At 35.3% G+C, this 21,126-nt stretch overlaps 1 long non-coding RNA gene across 1 annotated transcript; it reads left to right on the top strand.

Moving 5' to 3' along the window:
• Nucleotides 1-9,801: 9,801 nt before the first annotated feature.
• Nucleotides 9,802-12,693, top strand: LOC149784162 (uncharacterized). Its single transcript, XR_016414105.1, has 3 exons — nucleotides 9,802-9,882; nucleotides 10,655-10,734; nucleotides 12,116-12,693. It is a non-coding gene; the product is annotated as an uncharacterized LOC149784162 (long non-coding RNA).
• The last annotated feature ends 8,433 nt before the right edge of the window (nucleotides 12,694-21,126 follow it).

The following is a 21,126-nucleotide window of genomic DNA, read 5'->3' as shown; positions in this document are numbered from 1 at the left end:
GGGTCTCTCACTCGATTCATCCTGTGTCGATAGCATCATCCTTGTTGGTGGCTATCCTCTTTGAACCATCTTTTATACCATTGTGTCCGTGTGGCAAAATAAAGTGATAGAGAAGTCGCACTCACTTAGGTACACGATTTGTTTCACTGTTTCAAAGCGTTGACGTACAATTTGATATGTGGCTAGACGTACAATCTTGTGACGTTGGTATGTGGTCACTTTAAAATTTCGATCCTCTCCACACTGCAAGGCTTATTTCAGTACCCTAAAGTTCACCACTTGACAGGTGGGATAATTTAGATTAAATTCTTTCATTTTACACTCCGTGTGCACGTCTTCTTGTGGGGTTCCGGTATTCCTAACCGTAATTGTTTGGACCGCCACTAGCAATACTTAGAATCTTGTCCTTGGAGTGCTCGTCCGTCCAGACTCATAATCGGGTCTCGTTCGATAACATGGTGACGTTGACCCAGCCGATCGATGTAGATCAAACTGTCTATGTTAAAATACAGCACACGATCTCCTAATTGGTGTAGCGCTTCCTACAATCTTAAGCGAGCATGGGCTGTCACGTAAACCGCAATGATGGCATTCCCAAATTCGACAGCCTCTACAAACTCCAGTTCTTCTTCGTAATTGACTAAGATCAAGCCGCCACGAAGGCCGTCCACGTATTGTATGTATTTGGTTTTGCTGTAAATTATCTGGAAGTAGAGGAAACGTTCTGTCAAATACTATGTCTTGGCTAAACACATTCGTTTTTTTCCATTGTACCCGAAAAAGAATTCAACATCAATTTAGCAAGCGATTGCCTTGCTTCGTTTGTATCCAAGTTGTATAAGGTGAAGTATTCCTGCTCCCAGTATTTCTCTTGGTTTTCGGGATTGTGACACCAGGAACGATAGTCGCATGCTTCTTGTTTCAGTTTCAAAATGCATCTACATAGTCAGCGAAAATGCCTTTCAGAGTTTGGTCACCCTTGTGGTAGTATTTTCTGTTGGGAAAATGACACTTCTAACAGTTGGTATCCCATACATTTAAACACCTCCACGCTGATACATATTCCCGCGTGTGCTGACAAGGTCGGTCTTGGTTGCATGTTTATGCACAAGTAAGGCTTTAGGCAAACATAAGTTTTTCTTGAGACGGGTGAGGTAAAACGAAATTGTACAAGTCCGTGTGAGGCAAAACGTTACATTTAATCAATCCTTCGTATTATTGAATTATGTCCAGATCGATATGCTCTATCTATATATGTGGGTGACCTGTCGAAAAGTGACAATATTCATGCACGTAATAATACAGCGAACACACGCCCAAGTATTTTATCTCTTCTCCATTCTTCTCGTGGGCTTGGTACAGCAAACGGGTGACATTCGTTCGTCCTCCGTAAAAACTCTCCCGCGAGTTCAATGTCTAAACCCACTTGTAACTTTCTACGATGCGTGTAAACCCGAGATCTGATTTCAAACGCTGATGGTACTCGTGGTCACACATTTCCACCACTTTGTATCCTTGTTTCAGGTGATTAGAACGAGTTGGTTGGTACTGGTCTTTCATGGTCCGTTGTATAAACTGATTTTTGTTGTCATGTTGAGGGTAAAAGATGGGACAATTGTGAAATAAGCACCCGTTAAAGTCTTACACATTATATTGTTTTTTTAAGTCCCTATCATCCATTGAATACGTTCCGAATGTCTTTTCGCCTCCTCCGTTTCGGGCATGTTGGATCCATTTGTGTTCCTTGTCGCACAAATAATGTAAGCAGAGTAGGGTTTTGACCAAGTTAAGACGTTTGACAAAGTTCGTCATTTGAAGGTTTATGACAGCCAGTGTGTTTTCGTGCATGATTCGTTGGCGGTACACTAAGGAACACGATTTGGAGATCGATCATTGCGTGTTCCATGAACAGTTCTCGAACTTTTACACAGCATCGCCGTAAAATGCCCAAGTGGGAACAAAAATGTTTGAACATTTCCCCTGAAAGTCGAAATGGTCCGAGGCCTGATTCTGGTAACAAGTGTAGAAAGCTACCCGTTGATCGGTGTGCATGTTTTCGTGGTCGTAGTATTGAGCAAACATGTATGTCAGATCACCATGTACAATCATCAGGATTAACGATATGATCGTTTGAAAAAGAATATATCTGGAGAGACATGTCTGTCTCAAGACAGTCATGATTTACGGTCCCTATGTCAGAAGATGTTAGAGGAAGAGAAAAATACATGTGCGATACCCTTTATGTTAAAGAAATAATGTTTAAATAACTACGACCCTTTTTATTCCAAATGTTTAAGGCATTCGGCTCAAAGGCATGGCCAATTACTCATCGAATTTGTAGACTGCACTTGTCCCACTTACATGTAAATCAGTTTGGCTCCCTTCAAAGTAAATTTATGACGTTCGGTACATTGTTTTGTATAGCATCTCAAAATAAATTCTCCGTCCTATCCAGAATAATTGTGAGTCATACTCGTGGCATGGCGATGAAACTATCCGTAACGTTCGATGTCCTCTTGACTCCGCGTTTCGTTGATATGATTTACTATTCATTGGGTAAAATCTGTCAGCTTGTTCGGTCTCCGAATGGTTTGTTAACGTTCTCCAAGAATAATGCTGCAGTGAGGGCAATGACTAAAGATAGGCTTTTGTAAGCAGTTCTCGCACTCTAGGTGAGCCACGCAGAAATTCAAAATGTGAATGTTGGTATCTTGCATGCATTATAAATTGAACAAGGTGAAATCCTCTTTCTTATGGTCGTCTTCCTTTTCAAGTTTGTAATGCTATTTTTGAAAGTAGCATTCGTGTTAAAAGTACATGATTTAATGACAAATGTGACGTCGTTTCTTTCCTGAACATATGATAATCTTATAATTAATGCTACGTATGACTTGTCAAAAGGTGCGGCACAATCTCGAGAGTTGAAAAGCTATTTTCTACTCTTAACATTGCATCTTCAGATGTTGTTAGCAACATATAGGACTAAAAAATGTTCACTGAAAAGCATAATATTGCACTCGTTCGTGTCCTTCGTCCAGACAGGATTTAGCATGCTTATGTCGCTCTTAATTGTAATAGTCATAATCATATTCCTCACAGTAATAACTCCAGGAATTCAGTGATAACCAAATGTCCATCTTGATGATAGGTTTGAATGTATTTTCCGTATTTGAACTGTTTGCCACGAAACAACAGAGGTATGCGGCAGTCTTGAGGGTGCAGTTTCATTGTGTAGGTTGGAGCCAAGACGTCTTGAAAGTTAGAAATTCAGGAATGTCGCAGGGTGTGCCTTTGGATTGCCCCGCTTGATGTACAGGAGTTTTGCTTTTCGTCGTTGTTTTGCTCGGTCCGATTGGTGAAATGTTTTCCGGCTCTTTTTCATTCTAGCATGTGGTTCTTGTCGCCATAAGTTCGTTCCAACACGATGGCAATGGCTAAATACATCTTGACTTGAGGATTGTTCAATTGAACTACAAAACGCTTGATGCTACGAAGGTTTTCCACCAATAACACTTTTCTGTGTTGTCCCCTCCCTTGGGGAAGGGAAACGTGGGTCATGAAAAAGGATCGCTTTTCCGTCGGTGATGTGAAACTTGTCGTTGGATTGTTGTTTGTATTGAATATAGTCGATGACTTTGGAAGGTGTCAGTTCTCATTGCCTGATAAGCGGTTGTGATGAATGGAAAGTCTCAAGCGATCGTCTTGTTGGCTTGAGATTGCCGTTGCAGCGTGGTTAACAAATAATATCACCCATTGTTGATTTCTCCAACGGTACGTCGGACTTGAAGTATTTAAACCGCAACGTGTACGTGTAGGCTGTGGTTCTAAATTTTCTAGAGGAGCTCTTTTCCGTTTCTCAGAAGTGGAAGTAGTTTTGAGGGTGTTGGTGTTGGACTTTGGTTTGTTGTAGACTATCTAGGTCTATTGTGGTTCCCTCATGTCATCTTCAAATTCGCTGACATGAATTCGAACCAAGACTTCAGCTACTCTACTAGGCGATATGTCACGGCGCAGCCTCTTACATTTCTCTCCTTTATGCAATATATGATGCTATCGTTTCCTCTTGACTGTAAAACGTCAAATGACTACATTTTAAACGCTATGGGTCTATATATCAATGCCAGGCCGGGGCATTGTCGTCCATCCACCTATTCATTTCACTCATTTTACCAGAAAGATGAAAGAGGCAACACATCTCGAACTTCTGATCAAAACATTGTGAGATGTCATACGAATATTTTCTTCAGACAAGCCGACGGACTACTCTCCGATGTCTTCGAGATAAAAGTCAAGATGCTTGCTATATCTGTGAAAAGAAAAGGTATTGGGATATATAGTGTCCAGTTCGTCAGAAAAACAAAACAGGCATGCACAAGTCAAAATAATTGTTATCATTGTCAAGAGAAAGAGGATTGGTCTTCAGACTGCCCTTGAAAACAACATGAGCAAGAGGAAGTGATGGATTCCGAAAAGGAAGAAGAGGTACCCACCCAAAAGGAATAATCCCGACACGTCCAGGCTGAGAAGAAATGTGACGAAGAAGAGGAGCAAATTGTCACAGTAAAGAAATTCAAAAGAGAGTTTAAAAAAGGTACATAAGGAGTCTGTGCTTTTTAAAGTGTTGTGTTTTGAATTGAATTTGACAATTTATACCATAATATAACAAAACAAAACCGTAAGTGTCTCTAGATTTCATTTTTTAGAAAAATGACGCACACTACCACATTAACGCAACTTCAACAAGGGGCAACGATGCTAATTTGAGTTTTAACTGATTTTGGCAAATAGACTAGTATCTCTTTTCGAGAATAGTGGGTGGCCCTGAAAAGGACCGTTGGGTGTTTGTATGAACAAAAGACAGGAACGAGAAGGAATCAGCTTTACTGATGAAGCCTTTGTCACTGCCAAGGCCTACTTTTGGACATGCTCCTATCGATAATTTGTTAGTAATCACTAGAGTTGCTATCCCAGGCGTAGTAACAGGGTTGGGCTGTATGACTCTGGACGGTCTTTATCTCTTGGGTGATGTTTAATAAATGTGATACATTTATTTAATACTCCTTAACTTTGTCAAGATGTATAATCGTACCGTCACCGTTAGACGTTATCGGTCCTCCTTCTCTCTAAGACCTTGTTTCTTTTCTGCTTCTTCTTCTTCTTCTTGTCGTATCCTTCTTTCCTTTCCTTCTTCTGGCTGTTGCTGCTGAAGGCGAAATCTTGTACTGTTTTTTCAGCTGCTGTACACAATTTATCCAGTTCTTCTTCTTCTGTGTGTCTCTGTTTAAAATCCTCGACGTGTGGTAAGGAAGGAGAATGTTGCGATGGTGCTGGTATTATAAAAAAATCTTGCGAAGAAGAACGAAAACCCACAAAATCCCAATTAAAACTGCTTTCTTCTGGAAGTAGGACCGTGTTGACTTTAGTAGCCTCTGCTATACCATCACATATCGTCTCCGCGGCCGGTTCACCCATTTTCATCGTCTTCTTAGTTTCCGTCATGTTTCAAAACAATGTCGCATTGATTGATTGCGCACATACGCTTGAACACATATCTAGAAACATGTCGTCATTGTTAGCTATCTTTGGTTTGGAAAACAGACACCACTCTGTGACTGAATTGTGTAACACGTGCTAGGATGAGTGAAACAAACTCAATCCGTTTCGATCCTATCCTCCACTATATCTAACCACGGTTCACGTCATTCCCTGCACCTGTTTTCGTCACAAGATGTGGCCTCACACTGACTCGTATACCCTCGTATAATCGATACTGATCCGCACGTACTTACCCACCTATGTCAAATCATCATGTATTATCATCAAGTTCACCGAGCGTTTGGAAAAGAATGATCTATCTGAAGAGACATGTCTGTCTGAAGAGATTCCTCTTCTACGATCAAGAAGTCAGAATAATTTTGAGGACGAGAAGAACAATGCGATGCCCTCTTTGTTAACGGAATGATCCTAACAAAATAAACAACGGCCCATTTCATAGCTACTCCGTTTATTAGAAAGGATTTGCTATGGAGCCTAAAATGTTTTCAGTCGACTTGAAATTTTAGATGTTATATCTTGATGTTCACCTATATGTGTCGTATGTATACGTCCCGACATTCCAGCCACGACAAGCATTATTATTCGTATAGTTTATGAATTAGTTGAACTTACCCGCCATCTCCTATCACTATTTTCTGTTTGGCCGGATTGAGGTCAGTACTTAAAACGTTGTTGCCAATTTACAATACCGTGACGTAACCCACCTGTTCAATAATCATTGTCACTATACATAGTGTAGCTATATCTTCCCATGTGGTCTGTAATGCTAATCCCCATCGTCGCTATATCGTCCTCCTAAAACACTTACACCTATCCATATTTACGATCACCATAACACATACCCATTCATAACACATTCACACATTCATACAAAGCCAAACACAGAAACAAGCCCATGCATACATGCACAAAAATAATGCACATACACATTAGTACAGACATACACGCACACACATAAGCACCTACATCAATACGTAAAACACATACATGCACGTTCATACCCACACACAAGCAATAACACCAACACATGCAAAATATTATCCATATCCACCCTATATACACAAACATACACACGCTTACACACATTCATACTCATGCAAACTCATGCAATCATACACCGATTCATATGCACGCACAGGAACGCATACATACATAGATCCATATTGATGTACACGTTCCTACCCACATCTCAATACGCACATATGTGCACATACACAAACACAAATCTATGCACAAACAAACGCATATTCATACACACATTTTCTTACGTACTCAAACGATAACACACACACACACACGAGGTATTTTACCCACTGATGCAACCACGTACACATCAATATGCAAGAGCATGCACGCACGCAATACACATACTCATGCATCCATAAGCACACACACAAACACATACACTTATGCTCACGAGTTCGCTCTTACACGCACACACACGCACGGACACATACACACACATATACTAATGCGCACGCACATGCAAATATACGTACACACACATCAGTTCCCAAGCTCACGCATGCACATACACCTACATACTCATTCGTGCGCACGCACTCCCACGCACACGCCGTCGATGAAAGACACAAAATAAGCACGTTGTATATGACAGCCTTTAAGGACATCTTTGGATAAATTATGGGACTAGGACACCAAGGACGGAAAGACGAAACAGGGTATACACCATGTCATAAAGGGGATTACTTTATTACAATACATATGCAGCTTGCAATTAAGGAATCAAAACGGTCGAAATCAAAGACAAAACGTAATTATAAGAAGAGGAAGTTTCATTGGTTTAGGAAATATGTGGTGGAATAAAGATTTTCAAGTGCCAGCTACATTATAACTGAGGTTGGCACAATGGATAGCTTTTTCTATTGTATGTGATAGGAAAGATAACTCTGAATCTTTTCTTTGTCATAACGATTGCTAGGTATTAAAATAAGACGTCCGCTGAAACTTTTAAATAGTTCAAGGTAATATGCATTTTCACTTGCTTACAAGCAAACGCAAAATTTAGCTAGCTTTCACTTTTTACTCGGGCACAACTCGCAATGCATTCAGTTACATCGGAACATAAACTAGGTCTTAAAGTTGTCTGTAAATAAGATTGCAGAATATAGAAAGCTTATCGTCGAGTACACATATCCGTAATAGTACTTTTAAAGAAACTGATTTTTCTGCAGGCTATGATGCACATATGCTTGAAAAATCTACATGATGATATAATACATGCAAATATTTCTTTTACTTGAGTTTATGATACCATGCAGGTCACATATACGTGTGGTTTGTAAGAATGTAACACTTTAACAATATGCATGGGGTTAGAAAGTTATATACTTGGAGCAAAACTAGCACATAAACACTTAAATGTTCAACATTTCAGTATAGTCACGAAAAGCGCCTCGTTGTGTAACAAAGGTTATAAGCTTTTAGAAATATATTATGCATAGAAGTCTCAAACAAATAAAATAAAGACATTTATCATCATCAATTACTTGATTATAACACATTATATATATTTTAACAACGGGCCAATCTACACTCAGTAGGTGCTGTAAAAATAGACCAATCTAAATCATCTATGTTCTATACAAATGAGCGAATTTAAATCCCACATTTACTGTACAAACGGAACAATCTATATCCCACACATACTGTATAAATGGGACAGTCTAAATTCATCAAATTCCAAACAAACGGAAAGGCGTTCAAATGACGTTAGTTTGTACCTTTAGAAAGACGGAGTAGTAGGATTTCAATTTCTAAAAGCTGTTTTTGAGGCTGGACGAATCACTAAGATAATTAAAGTCCATTGACCACAACAAGTGAATGTGAAATCTGTAATTTACTATAATAACGAGTTGTTGATAAACTAACTGCCTTTAACCCTCAGATCCTATAAATGTTTCTTCAAAGGTTCCTTGTCTAATTGTGAACAACACGTTTATCACATGTTTCCAGATGTCCAAAATGCCTTTCTTTGTTTTGCTTGTTGCAATTTCTCTGTCTCAGTCTGTTTGTCTGTCTCTCTCCGTATGTATGTCCTTCTGCCTGTATATATATATATATATATATATATATATATATATATATATATATATATATATATATATATATATATATATATATATATATATATATATATTTATATATATATATATATATATATATATATATATATACATATATACATACATATATACATACATATATATATATATATATATATATATATATATATATATCTACATAACGATACATTTGTATATATATATATATATATATATATATATATATATATATATATAAATATATATGTCAATCAATCAATCAGTCAATCAATCAATCAATCTATCTATCTATCTATCTATCTATATATAAATATATATATATATATATATATATATATATACATCAATCTATCTATCTATCTGTCTATTTATCTATATCTATCTATATATATATTATATATCTTTCTATCTATCTATCTATATATCTATCTATCTATCTATCTATCTATCTATCTCTCTCTCATTCTCTTTATCTATCTATCTATATATATTTTTATCTATATATTAATCTCTCCATGTATTGCAACTGACCATGTTTCCAAAATCAAACTAATGGTGTACAAAACTATTAACATTTTTCTTTGTAAACATTATAGCAAATGGGTTATATTTCTCTATGATTATATAATAAATATTAGGATCATTATTAGTACAGGTATACATTTATTTGTATCTGAATGGAAACTACTAATCTTTCAATTGGAAATGCATAACCTTCACTTAGAATATTTTCAAAAGACATTGACTTACAACATGGATTTGTATTTGTTCTTAGTCTTTTCAAATTACTCCTTCCTACTTTAACACCAGAAGTCGAATCAGTACTAATGATATGTATGTTAGATTTTCTATTTTTGCCTTCTAAGACATTAAATCATTTGTTGCATTTTGTCATGAGACTTAATCTGAAAGAGTCCCTGTCTTATATATATATATATATATATATATATATATATATATATATATATATATATATATATATATATATATATATATATATATATATATATTGTGTCTGTGCTAAATTGTGTACTTTGGACTACAATCCATCTGATGTCAGATCGTGAGCTCGCTAAGTAGGACATATCCGTGGAAAATAAAACAATACATTGGTCATAATACAATGAGTCAAACATTCTGTTTCGATGGCATGACGTCCTTTTATAACCTTTAGTATCTATAAATTTACACACTACCATGTAGCCATATTTCATCGACGTTGTGAACGTTACTAACACAGGTAAGTTTGTTGGTGATTTTATTGTTTTGAAGCTCATTTAACATATAACTATATTAATCTAAGTTTTGATTCAATATTTAAGGTATCTGTATTTCGTACTTCCATCAAATGAACAGACATTGCATATATCCCTTCAAATTCAAACATTGGATTCATAATTATAATTATCAGTTATTTCACGATTGCTCTGCGTTTGTTTTTCTTTATAGCATATAACATCTTTCAACAAGTGCCTCTTAAACACATGTTAACAGCATCATCACATTAGCAATGTTATTTTACAGTTCTAGGTGTTTTGCAAGTATATGATTCCTTTACATCACATACATGTTCCATGCGTAACTAATGTGCTCCCAAATGACTAACAAATTGGAAGTTAAATAATGGTTAAGAAAATATTGAAGCTCGAGGATTAGAAGCTCTCATACAAGTGTTAGATTCTTGTATGTATTGTCCCTTATTTATCCATTGGGAATCAGCGCGAGGTCCATGATATAGAAAGTACTTGAAAGTTATATTTTCGATGTCAACTCTCCTAGCGAAAATCGCTTAACGTGAAACGTGATGCTGGGTGAACATTATGAAATAACCATAACTATGAGAATAAATTTAATTGTCGATTGCATCATAATCCCAACTTAGCTAGCTTATATCTATCTATCTATCTATCTATCTATCTATCTATCTATCTATCTATCTATATATCTATCTCTCTCGATATATATATATATATATATATATATATATATATATATATATATATATATCATAGGTCCCAAATTATGATTGATCATTTGGTGACACAGCTTCGATGTTGAATCTATTCCTACTTCATTTCCAAGCATTAATTAGGTGAGTCACAAAATCATAACACTCGATTACTTTATAAGTATTTAGTGAGAAACTAAGTTACATTCTAACGTGTAAGCAGAGGAAAAAAAGATATGAACATGACAACGTTTATTTTAGTGGTCATTACTTTAATAAACACATGAGATTCTGTCTTCCTTTTCTGATTATATAGGCGAAATCGGATTTAAGTTCAAGAATAATGTCTGTATTTTTTCTATATAATATGCAAAAAAGCAGATTCAGAATTATTCTTAAACTTTCTTAATATATATTGGACCTTATATGTTGCGCGCAGATTCTAGACTGCGGGTCAGGTGTTTATGTTTTTGAAAATTTATAATACTTTGCTCCCTACCTTAGCGCAAAAATTGACGGTGCTTTATATTTCCCGAGATTCATCATTGTTTAACAGGATATTTTAAATAGTTGTTTATAAAAGTATTATTACCTTTTATCGTCAGTTGTCATATTTAATCATTACCGTCGTAAATGCTCGACATCTCTCTAAGGAGGATATATACGAGAACAATACAGCTATACGTGAATTTTGTTTTAGTGAATCAGGTATTTGCTTTCCTAACCGTTGATGTTATCCATTACTATGGTATTTTTATATATTAATCTAGACAGGATATTCTAAATATAGTTAATCCTACTTTGCATGGTGAGTAACGACGATGAGATTGATGCTGGTTATATCGTTTTGAAGGTCATTGAACAAACATCAATATCAAAGTAGCTTTCGGTTCAGTCAATAAGGCATATAACTTGTTTTCCTTATATCAAATTAATGCTGAAATTCTAAATCATTATTCCTTCAAACACATGGTTCATTTTAATCGATATCAGTTATTACACGAGCTTAGTCATGGCTTAGTTATGGCAACACAACTAAGTTTTCAAGAATGGCTCCTTAAATACATATGGACAGCTGAGAAATCAAAAAAATTAAAAAGAATGCTTGGTACTTTGACCTATCAATATAGACAAGTTTCATTGTTTAGTGACTCTCTTAAAATATTATGCTGAAAGTTGTGCACGAGTATCGCTGTTTAAATTCCTGTTATCGATCCCAAGTACATACTGACATACACAAGTACACACATGCTAATTAGTATAGTATGTCTTTAGCTTTGATGGTACATAAAGATGAAAAGCCGACAAATTACGTTTCCTATCTTCCTGCATTCATACAAGAATAACGCAGAAGACAAGACAACATATCAGCAGTCAGAGATAAGTCTTTTCATTATATTGTATTTTGTAATGTTAAGTTGGTTGTCTTGTTAATTTACCAACGGTGATGCATGTTCTACTAAAATTCATTATCCTTGAACTCGTTGTTGTTGTTGTTGTTGTAGGGTTTAACGTCATTTTTCAGCACGCGATAGGATATACATGGCGGCCAGTATTAATATGGAGGAAGAAGCCGGGAAAACCCCAGAAAGAACCACCGACCCAAGAGAAGCTACTGGCATGATTTCTCAGATACCCACATTGGCTGAATACTTGAACTCGTTATAACAAACAAAAACGTTGTTGTTAAAAATTCGCAAGAACATATTTGAACAACTATCATTGAAGGCAATAGTGAAAATGCTTTATTTGTTGGAATAATGAGGAAATGAGTGACGCTATACTATTTTTCTGGAAGAAGCAGGTAAATAAGCCTAAACAGGTAAGTTATTTTGTATAGTGCGTTGTATATATATCGATAAACAGTGGACAGTGTCTTTAGACATTCATGCCTTAGGAAAGATATTTGTATCGTATATTAGAATGTTGCTGTCGTATTAGTTATGTTACATTTTCATATTTCAGGCTTCTGTATAAAATGATTCGTGGTAATAACATATGTATATTTTTAATCAAGATTAAACATAACCTTTTTCCATGAACGAGCATTCTTCACTAATACATTGTCAGCAATAACGGCTCTAAGACGATCGCGTGGATAAATCATACGACCAACGTTTACATAATTGTCGTTCAACAGTAGTATGGCATACTTCAAATGATTAGATATGTTCAATATTTTCAAGATTGTATATTTTATAGCCATGCTTGCCAACCTAGTTGCTTAATATTTGTATATTACTTATGTGATCCACATCTTATTGTCAAAATATCCATATCCGAAACCTCGGCTACGTTCATTTGCCTTATTCTTTTAGTATGCAGTAAACAGTCATTCAGTTAAATCATATATTTTTTGGACCTAACACGGTTATTAAACTGGCATTGTTTTCTTTTCTATCGGAATAGAGCACTCGTGGTCAAGGTCGAATACATCGTATCATAAACATGATAACGAATATTTCATTTTTATGTGTTTTAAAGATCAATTCGTCTAATGCCTAGATTTAGCAAGAACGATTGTAAATTACAGTCATTGAATATGAAAATCAACACGTTGTCAATGCTTGAAACCATACATTGTTCCAGAACAAGTTGCGGAGTATAAAGAATGTGTTCAAGGCAGTTTAAACACGTTGAAGAATTATCTAGAATATAACAACGACGCCTGACTGACTGGGCAGTCATACTGAAGGAGCGGTGGAGAACTAACGTTTTGGCAAGTCTATTTGACTAATTATAAAATGCAGTGACATTTTTATAACTATAGTAAAATTAGTTTCTCTTTTTTGTGAGGCGATTTATAATATTAAGGAAAATATAACATAATGATTATAAGACCGGAATATCACGTTTTGGATGCAACAATATACATGTCTTAATGTGTAGGCAGTCACAACATGACACGTTTATAATATGAAACGCTTCCGGATAATGACCTTGACTATTGTCTTGTGGGCTTACGTTGTGTCAAATAAAAGTTTTAAAATAAATCAATATACTGTTCATTATTAGTCATGTTGTCAACACTATCTGGATTGTAAATGTAAAAGGTCACATTACTAATATACTGCATTAGCAATGAAGTTACATTCGGACATGTATACTGACATAATGATATGCCTCTATTGCATCCTTATGTATTCCCGAGTTTATGTCCGTGACACTGGGGCAGTAAAGACTACAGAAAGTACCCTTAACTTTGTTCATAGTTACTGTCGTTTCACATTTTAATTGTTATTATACAACTGAGCCTGCACTCATCCACATTGGCCAATAAGAAGGTAAGTATCACCATATTCACATTTAAATGGCAAGTGGATGGCACATTACATTTTGGTTTTCGCAATAAGTGCACAATTGTCTTAAATGGGCGTGTAAAGCTTATACTGACTCTTTTCCATTCCAAATTGATGACTTTCTATTGACAAAGGTATTCAACTGAGACTGTATATTGTAAGGCTGAAACATTTTAATGATATTCAGAGAGTTATAAACTTAGATGATGCTAAAATAACTACCACCGAGAAAAGAAACTGTAATATCAATATTTCAGCATAGTAACGAAGGTCGTTTCTTTTTGGTAGAAAGGTCTCGACGTTTTTGCAACGTATTATGCAAATAGATTTTAAGGTTCAACGCAAACTAATAAAATAAAGTCATTGGAAGAAATACTGGAGGTCACCAGTAGACTAGTTAACATATTTACTTATGATCATAAAATTCTGGATTATCGTTATCAACACTTTCTGATAAATGAATATAAATACACAACACTAAACACTCATATGTGAAGTATGAAGTAAGTACTATAACTACCTACTTCGGAAGTGATGGACTAGGGTTCATCAAGACGCATTTCCAAACCAACTGTTGTCATTTTAGATTAGATAATACCGATATAGAATGTAAGCAGCGACTTGCATCATTTGCTTAATACAGCAACATGATCTAAGCCAATACAGTCTGGAATGTAATTCAGGGTGACCTTTCCGCAAAGGATTGGGAGTACAATAGATGCATATAATCATCTTACTTAATGTTTCAATTATGAAAAGTAAACGTATAAAACTGATTATATGTCTTTCATTTATGACATTTACATATAAGTAACACATACGAAGGTATCGATCGATATACACCCCGTAATGCATTTCAGGAGTTTAGGAATAATCGTATGTTTTTAGTGTGATAAAGGTATTTATTTATTATTATGACCTGAAAGCTAAACTTACCTAAGCCAATAAAATGTGAGGGTACTGTGCTTAAATTGAGATGCAAGCATCCATTGAGTTTGATGAACATACATTGAGCAGTGAATTTAAAATACGAAATGGAATCTACGTGAATAAACGGGGAATCAATGACATTAATTTCCACATTCCGCGATAGTAGTATTTGTCAAGTGAAGCCAAGCGTCACTTATAACACTGTACTATTCAATATCTTTAAATGACATACACGGGTATGCTAGTTCAATGCGTCTAATAATTCACGTTCTTAATAGTGGTCGTAGTTAATTTGTATGACCCTTGTACATGTGTCGGAATACTTTTCTCCGTTAGTAAAGAAACTACACTGCGTTGGTCATATGTAACGTTTACTTCGAGGCTGATTCGTCAATTGGAAGACATGATGCATTTCACTTTTGTATGCAAGATGAAACCGGATTCTCTCTCGTTCGGGGTGTCTGACCAGTATTTATAATTTTCAGATCCAAAATGGTAAAGACATTCTTCAGTATTGTGCTGATTTTTGGAAACCTTTCCATCTGCAGAACACAGTCTCTGACATGTTCTCCTGGTTGTACGTGTACTACAGAGACAACTAGCGGAAAGCTTAGCGTTTCCTGCGATACCATTACTCAGAATCCAGGATCAGATTATTTCGATTTCCCAACCATTCTACCGAACAACACAAGGGTATTTTCCTTTAGAGTCACGCAAAAAAATTATGCATTTAAAGGAACAGATATATCATTCGCAGACATCAGCTGGGGACAGGTAGAAGAAATCACTCTACGAAATGTGGCATATTTTCAGTTGAACGAAACACGACTAGCAGGACTTTCAAGACTGAAAGTTTTACGCATGCAGGAGAACACGTTAAAAAATATAGTACATCCGGGTGCTTTTCGTCTGACGCCAAACATAGAAGTTCTCGATCTCAGCTACAATCCATGGTTGTCGCTGGAAACTGTTGTCGCAGCGTTAAATGGATCGCTTCCAAAATTAAAATATTTGGATCTGTGTTACTTACAGAATGCGTTAAGTGAGCCATTTATTTTAGGTAATACGTTTGCAATGGCTATTGAAAACAAGCCCCTCATTACGCTCAACGTTAGTAAAACAAAACTATCTCTTTTAAACGATGGACTCACTACGGAGTCTATCCGGTATTTAAACTTATCATATACTACAGGTTTATGGTATTTGCGTCACAACAACCATAACCTGTTTCCCAATGTAGAGGAGATTGATATTTCATACATGGCTTTTTATGACCCGGGTGCAATTTCTTTATCAGTGAAAGGACCAGTTAATCAGAAACTTTCTTGCCATCGATATGTATCATCACTGAAACGTGTCATCTTAAATAACTTCAGGACGAACAGCCCATTTTACTTGTACGATTATCGAGTCCGGTTTAAGTGTATTACTTTAGGTATCGAGGAACTTTATATTCGTTATTCGAATATTCGTTGGCTTAACGTTACAATAAACATAACATTAATAAATTTGAAAATTGTCGATCTTGAAGGCAATTCTCTAGAATATTTGTCCCCCGAAGGACTGAAGAAGGCTCCAAATTTACGAGAGATATATCTTTCAAGGAACATATTATCATCGATGGCAAACCTCGAAAATCTTTTTGAAGGTAATGCAAAATTAGAAATCATAGATCTCTCTCAAAACCGTCTTACATCCATACCATTTTCTATGTTCATTTCAACTCCAAATGTTTCGATTATACGTCTGCAAGGAAATTCATTGTCCAGTTGCGATTTTCATATTGAGAAGTTGAGTAACCTTAAGCTATTGGACCTGAGTGATAATATGATTAAATACATTTCAAGAGACACAATCGTAGGACTAGTGACAATTTTTAATGAACAGACTCGTTGCAGGAATAACACTTATGATACAAATACATCTATGGCAAATGAAGGTAATGTTCCACCACAAAAAATGAAGTATTCATTATTATTAGGTAAATCAAAGACTAGCCAATTAGTCGTAGACTTAACAGGTAATTTAATGGAATGCAAATGTGATAGAATTTGGTTCAATGATTGGATATTGTTTACCAATATTAATTTGTTGAACAAGCACTTGTTAAAATGCAAATTCGATGGAAACTTAAATTATATGTCGTATGAGTTCAAGAAAGATTTACAGTACCATTGTAAACTCAACGACTTTATTGGCTTAATAATCGCAATACCCTGTAGTATAATTTGTACGATAGTAATTATATACATTATAATAAGGACTCGCCGTAAAGTTAAACGAAGGAGAGAAGATGAGCGCGTTTTGATAGAGAGATATAATCATAAGGACAATTATGATCAACAACGATATTTCGTGTTTTTATCGTATGCTGGAAGAGACGATGAGATAGTGAGTAATTACATATATCCTGTACTCGAAGAAGGTTTGAGAGAAAAGTTTGGTAACAATAGCAATTTGATATGTACAGGAGACACACATTTTACCCCTGGGCGATGGGTTGCTGAAGAAATTGATCGTTATCTGAATAAATGTGATGTGATTGTCATGGTTGTAACAAAACATTTCATCGAAAGTGAGTGGTGTAAATACGAGGTAATGTTGGCCAAGCAGAAAAACAAATTAAAGATATTGCTTGTTAATCAAGACGTTTTCAAGCAAAATGTTCCATCAGCGCTAAAAGATATTTTAAAATGGTGTACCCGAGCAACATGGAGATTACAGAATGGTCAATTTGTTATCAGACCCGGCTGGAATACGATTTGTGAAGGAATTGTGAAATCATCTATCAAAACAGTGTACGACGGCGAGGAGGAAGCAGCATTATAAGTGTTGTCTTGTATGATATTATCTAAATATAAAATAAATGTTTAAGGACTTTCACGATTACCTTGGTAAATCAACGATTTCAAAGAAATGGTATCATATTGATACGAATCAGATCATTTTGTAATATATGTTTGAAAACAGAAAACCCCAAAATCACTCCCAGTTCATTTGAGGTATCGTTCCTGCAACAGCCTCTAATTAGAATCACGAATATTGACATGAAAACTTATTTAGGCTGAAATCAAACATGTGGTCTAATTTAGATTGAATATGATGGTATTTTTCCTAATTACATTTTGTTTCAATTTACACGAATTATATTCCAAACTCCGATACCTAAGATAAATGCACTCTTGCGCAGTTTAATGATTACCCACTGACTATGATTCTCATGTTCTCCTTAATTGGTGAATTTCTTGTACAATTCTTAAGATGTCTTATTATATCCAGCATTCTTTTAAAATTCGATATTGTTGTTGTTGTAGGGTTTAATGCCATTTTTAAGTACACGATAGGCTATACATCGCGGCCAGTATTAATGGTGGAGGAAGAACACGGGAAAATTCCGGAAAGAACCACCGACCCGCGAGAAGCTTCTGGCAAGCTTTCTACGATACTCAAATTTGTGTTGTACACTTAAAGGGCATCCGAATTCTCATTAAACATACGTAAAGAGATAGAGAGAAAGAGGGAGCAGTATAGATTATTTCAATACGCTGTCGGTAAGTAATCAAAACTGCTGCTACACTCTTGGTATAGGGAAATGTGTGGCTTAAGAGGCCTTTTGTTATCATGGAAAGCTTTAGATATATCTGATTAATGAACAAAATGCTAGTTGAAGATATTGCATATAAATCCAGTTCCCTAGTCAACGCTCAGACACTACGATGAGCAGTACATAATATTGATTTACATCAACACATGTCCTAACACCTTGACCAGATTGAAAGTTTATAATGAGACAGGCATGAAATCTATGACTCTAAAAGATTGATTGTTTTTATCCATCTTTAACAGTACCACAACTTATTTGTTGAAGTCATCGCATGTTTAACATCTCCAATTGCATATATATGGTGCTATAAAAGACCCAAAATGATTCAGTAAGATCAAGTTCAAGAATCAATTGTTTTTTTTATAAAAATTATTCGATTGGAGAAACACTAAAAAATTATATTCAGATATATGAAAATGATAATATTGCTTATATTTAACCTATCATTTTTATTCATAGTGCCCAATATTTGGTAGCATTGCATCAAAGCTTGAAAATGTTGGATGTACTTTGGCACATCGAACTTTCGTGTTCATTGTTTAAGTTAAAATCACTACTGTTGATTTTATTTAAAGTAAGGTCGTTAAAGAATGAGGGAGTACAACAACTATCATACCTGAATGATATTTATCTTATTATGTTAGAATACGTTAAATTCGTTACCCATAAAACATAATAATAATAATAATAATAATAATAATTAAGATAATGCTGTACAATTTAGGCTCTGTTTCGCGGATAACAACTATTATGTTTTCTTAATACGTATATTGTGCATGAGTTTAACAAAATTAACTGATTCACGAGAAAGGTACTGTGATCGGTTTGATGAAAGTCTTTCAAACGATCACATGATATTCAATGTAAAAATTGGAAAATAATTTATATAATGAGCAATTTTTGCGATTAAACTTGTCATTCGAACATATTACCATTCCATACTTTTTCTCCCACTTTAAGTGCGGTGTTCTTTGGTTTATTCTGTATGTTACTTACTTCACTGGCGATGAATACATTTCAATGTAAACCACTAGAATTAATTTGTAACTACCCCTTTTACAAATTATATGTGCTTGTTTTCTTTTACGTTTTTCTGACAAATACTTCTGCAATGTATTACATTTTACATAATGTTTCAATTATAAGCCTGTACATATGTAATTAAATCTGATCCTTTTTCATCTCATGCGTGGGTATGGAATAGAGAATGTAGCGTTACGCTACAATGTACTTCTAATGTAGAAATGAATTATGTGGTAATAATTTCTTTTTTGATGTCATATTATATACGCTTCAATTTCAGTCTGTGCCAATCTTGGACTTCATGAAATTCTGTTTTTTTGTGGGAAATTATGGGAACAAATGAGAAATACGTAAAAAATGATAAAAAGAGGAAGTGCTTTTTCCGTAACAAAAACGAATCTTATAATAACGGATTCGAAACAGGCAATTTCAAGAAAGATACGATTGAAAAGATGTAGTTTTATCTCTTACCTTTGCCAAATATGTACAGTCATTGTATCGTCGATCAAACACAATGCCCGGGCACATATTTTACAACATGACTAAATACACTAAACTTCAACACATCACGTACATCATTTTTGTTTCCATTTGAAGGAATTAGGCACCAAATTAGAATCATTCGTTTATTCTTTATGTATCTACATGCATCTGATTTGCCTATAATACAAATATATCACGGGCTCAAGGCTAAATCTTATGTTTGGATGAGACAGTGTACATATTTGTCTACTCAGGGGTGCCAAAGGAGATCGACACTAACTGTATAACTGAATCTGCGTCAGTATTTTATCTGAACTTGTTCGGTCGCTGTAGATCAAGCAGCAAAGCACGACGATGTTTCATCCAATATTCAACGGCTCCGTTGAAGCAATTTTGAGGAGCGTTAAAACAAACATTACGCTTATAGCAAAAACGTTTCGCACTATGTTCAAACATTGCGCTTAAATGTCTCTAACTGGTGGAAACACTACGGTCATGATGTATTCAGATGTATCCAAGTCTTCGGTAACCATTTGCCGCTCTTTTACCTCCTCCTCTGCATCAGATGGTATACCGTATGGAGGCGAGTCAGACAGGGAGTCTCATTCTAATTCGAAAATATAAATCTTCTTTCTCGGATAAAATGAGACACCCTTTAGAGTTAGTATATATGCCATGGGAATACGTAAATAAAATAAAATCCATCTTAAAGTCTGCCAAAAAACTCAAACGACCTCTCACGACATTATGCGCATAACCAGGCTTTGTGTGTTAGTAACCAATGACTCAAATGTTTTATTGATTTTATTTCGTTGTTTGTAGTAATTGCTTCCGAAAATTGATTTCGGTGCTTGTGATTATTCTATTCTGCGTAGTCATAGTAAAATTCATTTATGGACTGAAGAGATATGAGCTCAGGGAAGTCATGCTAACAATAATGTCGGAAAATGTGGGTTTAATTGACCTACTCTCGGATAACTTCATCATTATAGCGAACATATTCATTCCAAACATCATACACTCCAGAGGCAGTGAGCGATTTATCCCCCCTTAGGCGACTACATTTTCCTGCATAATATTAAGTAACCTCTTTTGGTTTAACTCTCTGTATAGGCCTCACTGAGTTTTGTTCCGATGCTACTGTCACTTTGAAGATAATCAATTTATTACTGTGTTTTGAGTATGTCTCTGAAACGT

The sequence above is a fragment of the Sinohyriopsis cumingii genome, chromosome 14 (genome assembly GCF_028554795.1).
Source record: "Sinohyriopsis cumingii isolate HCF-2022 chromosome 14, ASM2855479v2, whole genome shotgun sequence".
NCBI lineage: Eukaryota > Metazoa > Mollusca > Bivalvia > Unionida > Unionidae > Sinohyriopsis > Sinohyriopsis cumingii.
This window is presented reverse-complemented; position numbering and strand designations above follow the sequence as displayed.